The 14042-nt window shown below is 37.4% G+C and overlaps 1 long non-coding RNA gene across 2 annotated transcripts in view; it reads left to right on the forward strand.

The window, feature by feature from the left end:
* The first annotated feature begins 13005 nt into the window (after positions 1-13005).
* Positions 13006-14042, forward strand: part of LOC109503421 — a 60123-nt gene continuing 59086 nt past the window's right edge. For both annotated transcript variants that reach the window (XR_002162384.3, XR_006585020.1), the window contains exon 1: positions 13006-13277. This is a non-coding gene — a long non-coding RNA (uncharacterized LOC109503421). The remainder of the gene's footprint in view (positions 13278-14042) is intronic.

The raw sequence follows: 14042 nt of genomic DNA on the forward strand, positions 1-14042 counted from the left end.
GGCTTCTCAGATGTTCCCACTATACTGTTGCCAGATAAAATACAGGACACTCAGTTAAATTTATCTTTAAGCAAACAATGGAAGAAATTTTAGTACATCTCATACATGGCATGGGACATACTTATGCTAAAAATCATGTGTTATTGATCTGAAATTCAAATTTAACTCTGTGATCTGTGTTTTTAGTTGTGAAATCTGGCAACCTTGTCCTGCAATTCTGGTTGTGTACCTGTACCCATGTGTCTGCTGGAATAATTGGTGCTCCTCCCTCCTCATTTTAGACCTTTACTTTCCTGGATTGTTGCACATGAGTGTAAGGTCTAAGTAATAGAATTAATGATTCTAATTAATGTCATTAAGTCCCTAATTCACATAATTGTGGCTCTGTTTTTCTGGCTGAACTCTAATTGATACAGGGGTCAATTTCAAGGGAAAATTTAATGACATGTATGTGCATAAGAAAGTTAGCTGTGACCAAATTCGATCAATGGCGTAGCTGCTCTAAGATTGCATGTTTCACTTCATTTGCCATTGGAGTGCCCGGGGCACATCTTCTCCATAGAGGACAGCTTGGCATCATGTTTATATAGGTATGTCTCAAATTTGTTTTTTCTCATCTTTTGGCAAGTGATAACTCGCCTTGACTAAGTCCAGAAGAGGCAGCATGTTATAGTTATGGAGAGACCATGCATTTTATCTTTTTTTTCTTTTAAAATGTTGGCATTATTTTTCAATATTGACATTCGTATCAATACATAGAGAGAGACATGTTTTAACACCATTGAAACTATATCATACACATTCATTTGGATTCCTCTTATTTCATTAAACATTGAACCATGATTAAGTTTCATGTTTTAAAATTAGTCACAAATATGAATTTCTTTTTTTAATGTATTTTTAAAATTTTCTACATTTTTTTCTAATTTACATCCAAGTTAGTTAACATATAGTGTAATGATGATTTTAGGAGTAGAATCCAGGGATTCATCACTTACATATAACACACAGTGCTCATCCCAACAAGTGTCCTCCTTAGTGTCCCTTGCCCATTTAGCCCAGCCCTCCAACCACAACCCCTCCAGCAACCTTCACTTTGTTTTTAGTATTTAAGAGTCTCTTAAGATGATGCATTTTAAAGTCTAACCTGCATAGGAGTAAATCTACCTACTACTTAGGTAATCTTGGACTCATCTGATAAGCTTGCTTTACAAATCCACAATGTGAGTTTGACAATCCCTACTTTATACAGTTATCATGAGGATTATTTCACATATGTGAAGTCCTGACAGAGCAATGGCCACCAAGTAGACATTTTTCATAGGCTGTTTTATCTTGGTAGAAGAACAACTACTTCCATTTCTACAATATTCAATTTTCCTAATCTAGAGGCTTGCACAAGTCTTGTGTAGAAACCTTTTCATCCCCCTGGCTCCTGGGGAATATATTCAAATTATTGAAGTCTTTCATTTAGTTATGAACTTGCAATGCCCTTTCTTCCCTTGGAAAGCAGGCACACTCCAGCCTGTATTTTAGATCTCAATATATTTGAGCTACATATATCTGAGCCATATTTGATTTTGCTGACATGTTTACATTTCAGGATCATAGAAACTGGTTGTTTCAGATGATTTTAGTTTGTGGTATTTTGTTTAAATCCCTGCAGGAGTGGGAGAACCTTTATGAAAACCCAACTTTTTATTTGTCTTTTAACTTGGCAAGAGAAAGAAAACCAAGTCTGGAAATAATAAAAATTTAGAGCTGATATATTGCTGAAATAAGGAAGGGATGAGTCACAAAAGCCAAAAAAAAAAAAAAAAGTTTGAACTGGCTACATATTTAATAACATTAAAGAGTTATTATTTTTAAGTGTGATTATGGTACTATGTTTATGTTAAAGGGAATAATCCTTTTAGAGATTAAAAAGAAAACAAAAATGTTGGAAGGCATTGTTTGATTTCATGGAACATGAATATTTTATCCAGAGTTAGGTGACCGTTGTATAACCAAATAGAGACACTAAGGTTCTTGGCTGCCCTTTGAGAGCTGGAGAGAAGCATTCTGGGTAGAATCGGAGATTGAGTCACTCTGAAAACAGAAGTGATGGCAGAATCAGCCTTGAAATAAGGAGAGACATCACTTTTTTAAAATACTCAGAAAATGTTCCTGATCTTTTCTTTTCTCCTGTGAGCAATCTCCCTCTCCCTAGCTACATTATGAGTCCTGATTCACCCTCTCATCCTAACCTCCAACTTGTCTATCTTCTTAACTCATCACTCCAGATAAAGGCACAAATCTTCTGCTCTTACAACTTTCTGCAAATCTTCAAGAACCATTTCACCTTCTCCAACTCCTGCTTCCTCTGAGTTCTTTTGCAAAGGTTTTCTCCAATAGATCTTAGTGAACACATAGTTATCTTAAACCTTTTTCTCCACCTGTTCTTCTTGTGTTTCCCCTGTCAGTTATTGATTGACCCTCCACCCAGTTCTATCTATTCTCATCCAGAAAAGTGTCTCAGATGCATTCGTTTTACTACTGTTATTATCTTTTTCTGATATATTGTGGTAGTTTCTTAAAAGATCACCCCATCATCAATATTTTCCTCCAATGAATCTATCTTTATACTGTTGATGAAGCAATGAAAATGTGCTCTTTCAAAGATGCTATTCCCTGGGGCACCTGGGTGTCTCAGTCGGTTAAGCTTCCAACTTATGCTCAGGTCATGATCCCACAGTTCATGAGTTGGAACCCCATATTGGGCACTGCACTGACAGTGCGAAGCTTGCCTGGGTTTCTCTTTCTTTCTCCCTCTCTCTGCTCCTCCTCCCCACCTCTCTCTCTCTTACAAAATAAATAAATAAACTTAAAAATAAATAAATAAATAAATAAATAAATAAATAAATAAATAAATAAATAAATAAATAAATAAATAAATAAATACCTGTTAATACTGTCAGTACTTGGGGCACCTGGGTGGCTCAGTCAGTTAAGCGTCCAACTTCAGCTCAGGTCATGATCTCACCACTCCTGAGTTCAAGCCCCGCATCGGGCTCTATACTGACAGCTCAGAGCCTGGAGCCTGCTTCAGATTCTGTGTCACCCTCTCTCTCTGCCCCACCCCTGCTTGTGCTTTATCTCTCTCTGTCTTTCAAAAATGAGTAAGTATTTTTAAAAAATAGTTTAAAAAATACTGCCAGGGGCACCTGGGTGGCTCAGTCAGTTAAGCATCTGACTTGGGCTCAGGTCCTGATCTCACAGTTCGTGAGTTCGAGCCCCATGTGGGGCTCTGTGCTGACAGCTCAGAGCCTGAAGCCTGCTTCAGATTCTGTGTCTCCCTTGCTCTCTGCCCCTCTCCCATTCCCTCTCTCTCTCTCTCTCTCTCAGGAATAAACATTAAAAGAATTTTTAAAAAAAGAATACTGCCAGCACTACTACTACAAATGTAAAGAGGTAGAAGATTCAAGTACAGATTCCTCAAATTCCTTTTAAAAAAGAGAGAAAAAAGATGTCATTCTCTGTTTATACTTTGTGTAGTTCTTCAGTATACATAGGAAAAATATCTAATTTCCTTACACTAAAATATTTAGATAGGTATTATCTGCTTATCATATATCACACGTGTTTTACCACTATCTCATGAGCTCAGCAGTCTTGCGAGGATGTTTCACTGCTGTAATCCCAACACCTAACAGTGTCTGTCATATAGTTATCCCTCAATACATACATATTAAAGGAATAGTAACTGTAAAAATAATAATAATAAAAGCTATTTTTGAGTGTTTATTATGTGTCAGGTCCTACCCTGAATATGTTGATCTCATGGTTCATGAGCTCGAGACTGGCAATGGGCTCAGTGCTGACAGTGCAGAGCCTGCTTGGGAATCTCTCTCTCTCTGTCTCTCAATCTCTCTCTCTCTCTCTCTCTCCCCCTCCTGCTTACATTGTCTCTGTCTCTCTCAAAATAAATAAATAAACTTTAAAAATATAAGTGGACATTTATATTAGGCAGAAAAATAAAAGCAGACCCGAGGCAAGAATTTGGGTGCCATATGTGAATTGATCCCAGAAAGTGCAAGGAGGGAGGGGGAAAGTAAAGGAAGGGAGGCAGGAGAGGCAGAACGTGTGTGTTAATGACAGAGTTACCACTATGAGCAACTGAGGGTGAGCCTCACTGACTCTCACATCAAACACACCTCAGAATTTCCAGACCCAAAGGGCCCAGAGCTGGGGATTTTGTCCACAGACCTCAAACTGTTACTGGTTGAGAGGTGCTCCTGGGTCATTACTCCCCAGCACTTTTGTCCTTCCCCACTCACAGGGTCAGATTAATCGCTCGGACACTGAGTCACAAGTGGTCAAGGGAGCAGTAGGTGTAATGGGAACTTTCCACTGAAGCTGCAGGCGGGCTCCAGAGAATGTTTGGGGGATGAGATAGGGCACCAGTTTCATCTGTGACAAACCAGGAAAAAGATCAGTCACCCTTGTTTCTCCAGGAGTCATGCTCATAGACTTATAAACTGACTCTAGGGCCAATTCTATACTTTCTTAAATCTATGGAATCGCTGTAAAGGAAAGTACAGTGGGATTAAGCCTTTTGTCTATATGACACTGGGTTCTCATCACAAATTAAAAATCCAGTAAAAAGTTATTCCTAACACTTCACCTGTTTCTTCATGATGAATCAACATAGAGATACTAGGCCACACATAAAGTTCATAAGTTTGGATTGAGCTTTCTCCAAAGAAAACACGAAGTAATCTATGCCTCATTTTTTCCTCTGTATAGTCTGTAATTTAATCCTTCTTCTCAACAGACTGCCTTTAGTCCCTCTATACAGAATTCTTTGTTCAGTGAGAGATAATTCTGTGACTTAGAAAGTTTTCATGAAGCATAGAAATGAATTTATATGTATAAATATATATTCACATTCTGATGACATCTTCCAAAGCTAACTTTCATCATCTTATAAAACTGAAATAGTATTCTAATTTTCTTCTGTTCATGGCATAAGAAAAATTCCAATGACCATACAGTAAGTCAACAAAGTTGAAATTTGGAATGAAAATCTTCATATAGATCAGCAAGAATAAAATGCTATGACAGTAATATTCATTTTCAAGTTATTACTAAAGACTATAAATAATTTTCAGGGTTTCTTAAAGAATAAATGTATACTTTCTTCTGAAAAGTGGAAAATTAGCCCATTGAATATATAATTAATAAGTGATTTAGCTCATTTTCACAAATTACCCACATAATGTGCATTTGAAATAATTACCATTGTCTGACTAGAACTGTGCATTTTCCTTCCTGCTCACTAGTAATTCAATACTCTGTGTAATTATAAAGGCATTTTTCTTTCCTTTTGTGTTTTTTACCTTATCCTTGCCAGCTTTGTTATTTGGCTTTCATTCTTGTAAAAGCAATTATTACAGATATAGATTAACAGCTACAGCATAGTTCCTATCACTATTTGCTAGCCAAGGTTATTCTTCTATAGAGGTAATTAACGTCGAGTGATGGCTATTGAAAACTTGATGGGGAGTTTCCCTTGTCCCTGGATGGCCCGTTATCCAAGCTTTATTAAGAAAATACTATTGATGTAACTCATTCCTATGTAGGGAAACTTAGTGGACTCTGATTTCTGTTGCAAAACCAGAATTGGGCTAAGAGACCCTCTTCTGACCCCGCAGGTAGGATGCAGACCTATGACTCAAGTTCAGATAGTCATATATTTTGAAACTTGAATTAGTCATCGAAAGATGAAGTTTGGGATTCGCTTCCTGTAACATGGACCATGGCAGCAGTGGTGTCTTATTGCAGGGGTGAGCTACTGACACAGATGGAGTAAGTATACTGGTGGTGCCAATGATACTATGTTCACCAGACTATTTTTAGAATGTGGCCCTGACTGGGTTTCCTACTTCCTAAACTCCCCCATTCCTGACTTCAACTCTCAAGACTTCCTTGTTCCTGTGGCGCATTCAATAACCTTCCAACAGTTTGTCTTTATGCTTCAATTTATCCTAATCAAATTTTGTTGCTTATAAACTTGTACCCTAACTGGTACATATATTTTATTATAATGTTAAAATAGTGGTGATTTCTGAAATGTGTACAATTTGTCTCAGTTTTCAAAGTACTTTCACATGCATTATCATATTTTTAGCTTTATTGCAACATACTTATATCTATGCAATATATTTATTGCAATATAATTGATATATAAGAATCTGTACATATTTGATGTATACAATTTGATGAACTTGCATTTACTTGGTGATTATGTGATTAGTGATATTAGCACTTTTCATTTACCTGCTGCTGGCCATTTGCATACATGCATAATACCATCACCACAATCAAGGTAATAAATATATCTGACAGTTCCAAAAGTTTCTTTGCTTCTTTTGTGTGTGATAAAAATAACATAAGACTCACACTTTTTTTTTAGTTTCTCTTTTTATAAATTAAATTTTAGTTAGTTAACATACGGTGCAATATTGGTTTCAGGAGAATCCAGTGATTCATCACTTACATACCACATCCAGTGCTCATCACAAGTGCCCTCCTTTGTATCCATCACCCATCTAGCCCACCTCCCAGCGACTTCCCTGTGTCAACCCATAGTTTGTTCTCTATCATTAAGAGTCTCTTGTGGTTTGTTTCCCTCTCTTCTCTTTTCCTGCCCTTCCCATATGTTCATCTGTTTTGTTTCTTAAATTCCACATATGAGTGGAATTTGTCTTTCTCTGATTGACTTATTTCGCTTAGCACAATACATTCTAGCTGCATCCAAGACTTAACCTCTTAACAAGTTTTTAAGTGCACAAGGCTATCATTACCTATAGGCAATATACTATAGAGCAGATATCTAGACCATATTCATCTTATATAACTAGATTATACTCATTGAACAACTTTACTTTCCCCTTCCCCCAGTTCCTGGCAACCACTAATCTATTTTCTGCTTCTATGAGTTCAACTATTTTAGATAGCTCATATAAATGGAATCATAGCAGTATTTGTCCTTCTTTAGCTATTTTATTTCACTTAGCATAATATCTTTCAGGTCCATCTATGTTGCTACAAATGATATGATTTACTTTTATTTTATGGCTGAATAATATTTCATTGTATGTATGGTCCACATTTTCTTTATCCATTTGTCTGTCAATGAACATGTAGGTTGTTTCCAAATCTTGACTACTGTGAATTGTTGCAAAAATCTTCTGCACAACAAAGGAACTAATCAACAGAGAGAAAATGTATCATATAGAATGGAAGAAAACATTTGCAAACATATATTTAATAAGAAGTTAACTTCCAGAATATACAAGGAATTCTTACAAATTAACCTATTAACCAGATTTAGAATAACTCGATTAAAAAATGGGCGAAGGACTTGAATAGACATTTCTCCAAGGAAGACAAACAAATGGCTGAGAGGTATATAAAAAGGTGCTCAACATTATTAATCATCAGAAAAACGTAAATCAAAACCATGATGAGATATCACTTCACATCCACTCTACAAAAAAAGACAAGTGTTCATGGAGTTGTGGAGAAGTATGAACCGTTGGCAGGAATGCAAAATGTTGCAGCTGCTATGGAAAACAGTATGGAGGTTCCTCAAAAATTAAAAATAGAACTACCATATGATCTAGCGATTCCACTTCCATGTTTATACCCCTCAAAACAGTATTGTATCTGCTCTATAATATCGGATGAAAATAATAAGCCTAAAAGAGATTAAGTAATTCAGGAAGTTCATACTGCTAGAAAGTGACATAACTTGAATCTGGTCTCCTGGCACACAGTCCAAAGTTTTCTTAAACCATACTTCTTTATCCATAAATGCAAAGCCTACAATTTCATTGAAAATAAATCCTTCACTTATCAAATCTTGTCCAACTCAAACCAGTACTAGCTGGAGCAATAAATGGATGACTAACAAAATGCGTTACATTTTCGCTGGCTTTTAAGTAAGATACGCAGCCTGACAAATACACGCTGTCTTATCTCTCCCCACACTTCAATTTCTCACCACGGATCATAACAATGGCACAAATGTTAATTCAAAATGTGACATTGAGGGGGCACCTGGGTGGCTCAGTCCGTTAAGCATCCGACTTGATTTTGGCTCAGGTCATGATCTTACGGTTGGTAATCCGGAGCCTCATGTCGGCGTCAGGCTCTGCACTGACAGCACAGAGCCTGCTTGGGATTTTCTCTCCTCCTCTCTCTCTCTGCCCCTCCCCCACTTGCACATGCACACCCATGTGCATTCTCTCTCTCTCTCTCTCTCTCTCTCTCTCTCTCTCTCTCTCTCTCTCTCAAAATAAATTAGGAACATTTTAAAAAGCAAAAACAAAAATGTAACATTCAAGAATTCAGGACTGAAGTCACCTTACCTTTTTAGAGATTCAAGTTACAAGGCAAACAGAGCTTTTGAATGTCAGGAGGACTCTCAGGCAATGCTTATAACTTGATTAGAAACTTTTTTTTAAGTTTATGTATTTTGAGAGAGAGAGAGAGAGTGTGTGTGTGTGCGCACAGGGGAGGGGCAGAGAGAGAGGGAGAGAGAGAATCCCAAGCAGGCTCCACGCTGTAAGCACAGAGCCTGATGTGGAGCCTGAACTCATGAACCATGGGATCATGACCTGAGCTGAAATCAAGAGTCAGTCACTCAACTGACTGAGCCACCCAGACACCCCTTATTGGAAACTTCTAACATCACAAAGTAATGTTGGAATACAATGTTGGTTCCAGTTTAAGTTATCCTGTTTGGGCTTAGTGGGTTTGTTTTCTGAAAAATATATTGAGGAATGGTAAATTCCACACATATTTTAAATGTGGGTAAAATATAAAATATAATTACTTTCACTGGGTATTGTATGTAAGCGATGAATCATGGGAATCTACCCCCAAAACCAAGAGCACACTATATACACTGTATGTTAGCCAACTTGACCTTAAATTACATTAAAAAATTTTTTAAATAAAAATTTTTTTAAGTAAATTTAAGTTGAAACTTCATAGCAAAAGCTAAATCAAATATTCTATAAATGTCAAATGTATCTAAAGTTTTATTATATATACATAAGAAGAAAAAGATAAAAATACAATAAAGGTTAAATAATGGGAGGTATTTTCTTGACTAATTCAAGAAACTATAAGCTTAAATTTCTTTAATATTTAGGTATTCTTTTTTAATAGAAAAAATATAACTATTTTTGGCAAAGAATTAACTCCTAGAATTAATGAATGTTGGCAAAATGCAATATATATATATATATATATATATATATATATATATATACATATATATATATATAATTGCTTACATGTATTTTTTTACCCCCAATATTGCGTAAAAATATGCTTACTTGCTTATTTTGCTTATAGCAACTACCTCTGAAAGTCAGCAATGGGTCAAAACTGCAGCTCTAGTAGAACTCTGAAGGTTGTAACACTAAGGGAAGATTAATAAATCTTTTTTAAAAAATAGAAACACACATTCTGTTTGGGATAGAAAGGGGAGAGCTGAATTTCTGTTTCATTAGGCTGTCTTCTAGGTGACATATTTTGGTGTGTCAGTTAGACATTAGTGTGAAAAATATCTATAAAGGGGTGTGCTTTGGATCGGCACCTGTTGGAGGAAAAAGAAAACAGGTTTTGACAGAGGAAGAAGTCAAAATACAATGCAGTTTCTCTGGAGGTCAGGTTTCTGCTGACCCTGAAAGGAGTACCAAGAATGGGAGGAACCTCAGAGGTGTTGGAAATTCAAGCAAAGAGGACCAGGCCTTTATACTCACACATCTGTGTGTCATTAAATGTGTGCTGCTCCAGGAAATAGGTAAGGTAACTCTCTTTAGGTGAGGTAATCCCTGAAGAGGATGATAGCCAGTATTTGCGAAGCTGGTATAATAAATCCTTATTTCTGAATAGTCTTCCAGGCAATGCATAGTAGTGTCCCCCACAGAATATGTCAACTGCTGCTGAGATCTAAAAGCTGAACATCGGATTAAGTCTGGTAGAAATCACTGGTATGTTCTTTTTCTTAATGATGAATGCTCAACCGTAATGTGTATGTCGCAGGCCACACAAAATGTATATCTCTTATTACCTAACAGTGAAGAAATTGCTTCCCAGACTTCCTCATTGGTTGACTGGATAAAAACTATTCTCACTGCAGCCTGGGGAATGTCATTCATTGAATTCCTTTTCCTGGCTCATCTGCCACATTTCTGAGTTAGGAGTAGAATTGGTTTTCCCTAAAACATTTGGAATATGAAGGGGAAGTATGGAAACTTATGAAAACGGGGTAGTTGCCAAGAGAAAGGAAAGCATATATTGGGGAGGCATCCACAATATCCAGAAATGGACACTACATTGCTTAGGTTCTGTGATGCCACATGCAATATATTTTTTTAAATGTTTAATGCTTATTTATTTATTTATTTATTTATTTTGAGAGAGACAAGACAGCGAGAGCAGAGAAGGGGCAGAGAGAGAGGGAGAGAGAGGGAGAGGGAGGGAGGGAGGGAGGGAGAGAGAGAGAGAGAGAGAGAGAGAGAGAGAGAATCCCACGCAAGTTCTGTGCTGCCAGAGCAGAGCCCTATGTGGGACTCCAACTCACGAACCATGAGATCATTACCTGAGCCAAAACCAAGAGTCAGATGCTTAACCAACTGTGGCAGCCACACAGGAATAATTTATTTCACTAATTATGCAACAGATCTTTATTTGTTGCTATCTTTAGACCAAGCACTAAGGATCCAGTGGTAAACTAGACCCACAATGTATCTATTCTCCTTGATGTTATCTTTCAAGAGGGAAAAGGAAACAATCAAACAAATAAAGAGGCTTATAGATTGTGGTAAGTGTGGTGAAAGAGTCAAAGAAAGTAATATGTTTTCCATTAAGGGAAGAAGCCACTTCAGAAAGGATGACCAAAAAAAATAAACCTCATTTAGAGGTTCTCTGGTGGACCAAAAAGAACGTCACATAGAAGGTGACATTTTTGGCAATCCTATATATATTTTTTCTACATTTCTTGATAGAGAAAATAAGGAGGGAAGGGAGCAAGGGACGAAGGAAAAGAAGGAAAGAAGAAAGATTTATTAAAGATTGCACACTGTGAATTACCTTTTATGCTGCTATTCTTACTTTGAAGGAAATTAGAATGAATTCTATTCTACTGCCATAAAAATTTAAAAATCTTATGCCTGTCTCAGGGACAGTTCAGAGAAAATTGCTAGATATAAAATTACTATATTTAAATGACTATCAGTGCTCTTGAACTTCAATTAGCCTGAGTGGTACTCCAAGCCATGCAGACAGGAAGCAAGATTGTGGGGAGGGGAGAGGGGTGGGTTATGAAGCTGTTTTAAGGATGTGTATACTTTCATAAAAATATCACGCAGAACCCAGCATAAAATAGGCATTTAGCACATGCTTATTCAAATACATGTGTATTAATACATAATTTTCTATACAAATAGTAACACCAACAAACATATTGACAACCTACTCAGTGTAATGCTTTCCCCTGTATTTTTGTGATTGGAGGAAATTGTATAATTAAAAATGACACCAATTCTTAAAGAATAAAGGCATAAGCTCTGGGACCACAGAGGAATGTACAAGGGGCAGTATATAAAATTCTTAAATGAATAAGCAATGCCCATAAAATTGCTCCTTTGGTGCTTAAAAAAAAAACAAACTTATTGGTTTGGGAAAATGAAGATAATATTATCTACTTTATTGGGTATCATTATGCCTTATGAAACCCATTCCAATTTAGTTACATCTGCAAACCATTGCAATAAACTTTATTTACCCCACTGATGCAGATAAAAATTGTGCTTCAGGAAATGTACTTTGAGTAGAGAATAAAAAGTGTATTCTAGAAGTCAGTGAACACATATATAACCAGTAGGGGACTGTGGCAGCTAGTTTCCAAATTTGGTTCCCAACTGAATCAAGGCTCTTGGTCTTTGCACCCTTGTGTGATCCCCTTACACAGTGGTTCGCTGTTGGCCCTGTACTATCAAGAGAATGCAGAGGAAGTGATGCTTAGTGACTTGTGAGGTTAAGTCATATCAATCCTTGAAACTTCTACCTGAGTTTCTTAAGATGATCCTTCTGGAGGTAAGTGCCATAAAAGAATTCTAGCCACTGTGAGACCACCAAGCTCCGCAGAGAGTCACTTAGAGAGAGAAAACGAAATGTCTGACCAGACCCAGTCATTCTAGCCATTCTAACCCAGGCACCAGACATAAGAAAAGAACCTATCTTGTGTTTCTAACGTCAGTAGAGCCCACAGAAAAGAACTGAAAAATGCAACTCACACGCAAAATTATGGCCCAAGACATATTGCCCCCATCAAGCTATAGCAGTCATCTCCAGCCATATCAGGTACTCCAGCTGAGATCCCCACGTCATGGAGGGGAGGAGCCTCCCCACTATGCCCCAACAAAATATCTGATCCACAGGATGTTCACACATAGCAAATAGTTACTATTTTAATCCACTAATAGCTTGAAATGGTTTGTGGCTCAGGAAAATATACCTAACCCAAAATTTCATACTGAAAGTAGACTTTTTGTTACAACAGAAATGCAAAATACGTGCCTTTATATTTGGAACCAAATGTTGGGTAGCAGTGTGAGGGACCTCACAGGTAGACAGTGTGTGGCCGGGAAGGATAATGAGAAAAATGTCATTGGAGACTGAAGAACAGATACGCTACGTTACATACTGATGGAAAATTCAGCAAAACTGTTGACAGAGTTAACTCAGATGTAGTAGTTTTAGAATATGTCCATAAATTCTTGGATATTTCCCCTCCCCCACCTCCTTTAAGAGGTGGAGCTTAACTTCCTCCTTGATTGTGAGCTAGACTTAGTGATTTGCTTCTAATGGAATAAAATGAAGATGTATGACTTCAGAGATTAGGTCATAAAAGGAACTGTGGCTTCTTTCTTGCTCTTTCTTTTGAATCACTTAGTCGGGAGGAAGATAGCTGCGTTGCTAGAAGGATTCCCAGGCTGCCCTGTGATACTGACAGCTTTGGCAGCAACCAGTGCTGAATGGAGGCATTCTGCCAATAGCTGTGTGAGTGAGCCATCTGGAATGATGATCCCCCAGCTCCAGTCACACCTTCATATAGCTGCAACCCCTGCCGACATCTTGAGCATAGCCTCATGAAAACCACTGAGCCAGAACCACCCATGTGAGGCGCTTCCAGGTTCCTGGTTCTCAGAAACTATGTGAGAAAATAAGTTTTGTTTCATTTTGTCTTGAGATGCTAAGTTTCGAGGTCACTTTTTACACAACAATAAATAATATAGAAGGGGATATAAAGTAAAAATGTGTCTATGAATTGGAGAATTGTTTAGCAGATTTTAAGGCGGAACGTTGGAAAGCCCAACTGGTTTCTTTTAGTTGTGTATAATGAAATATGGCTGTAGAGAGACGAAATAAAGAAGGAACTCATCGCTTTTTGATCTGAATTTTGGGTATACAAAAGAGCTACAACTAGCTTCAGATGGCAAAAGATTCTCAATTTGAGAAATGGCTTCAAAACAAAGATTGAATCCAGTCAAATATGACCTCTGTACCATAATGTTATAAAATTTGCAGGGACAGGTAAAGTGTATTTTGCATGTAGATAGGATGTAGGTGGTTGTGGCTAGAGAACTGACTGAAAGACTGCATTATCTCAAAGATGGCAGCAATACCATCTCCAAAACCACCAACTTCTCCTGAAATGTGACTTTCCTAATTTTTAATTGAGAGGTGACATTAATTTCCCCACCACCTGGAATTGACTGGGTTGGCTCTAACTACCATCACATACAAATACCATGGAAGTGATGTCACACTGGTTTCGGGTATATCCCTTAGCTAGCTAGACAGCTTCCTTTTCCTGTCTCATGGATACCAGACACCATGTAAGAAATGTAATTATCTGAAACTATCACGCCTTATGTAAGAAATACAGGCTATGTGGACTGGCCCTACAGGATGGCACA

The sequence above is a fragment of the Felis catus genome, chromosome C2, assembly GCF_018350175.1.
Source record: "Felis catus isolate Fca126 chromosome C2, F.catus_Fca126_mat1.0, whole genome shotgun sequence".
NCBI classification, from domain to species: Eukaryota; Metazoa; Chordata; class Mammalia; order Carnivora; family Felidae; genus Felis; species Felis catus.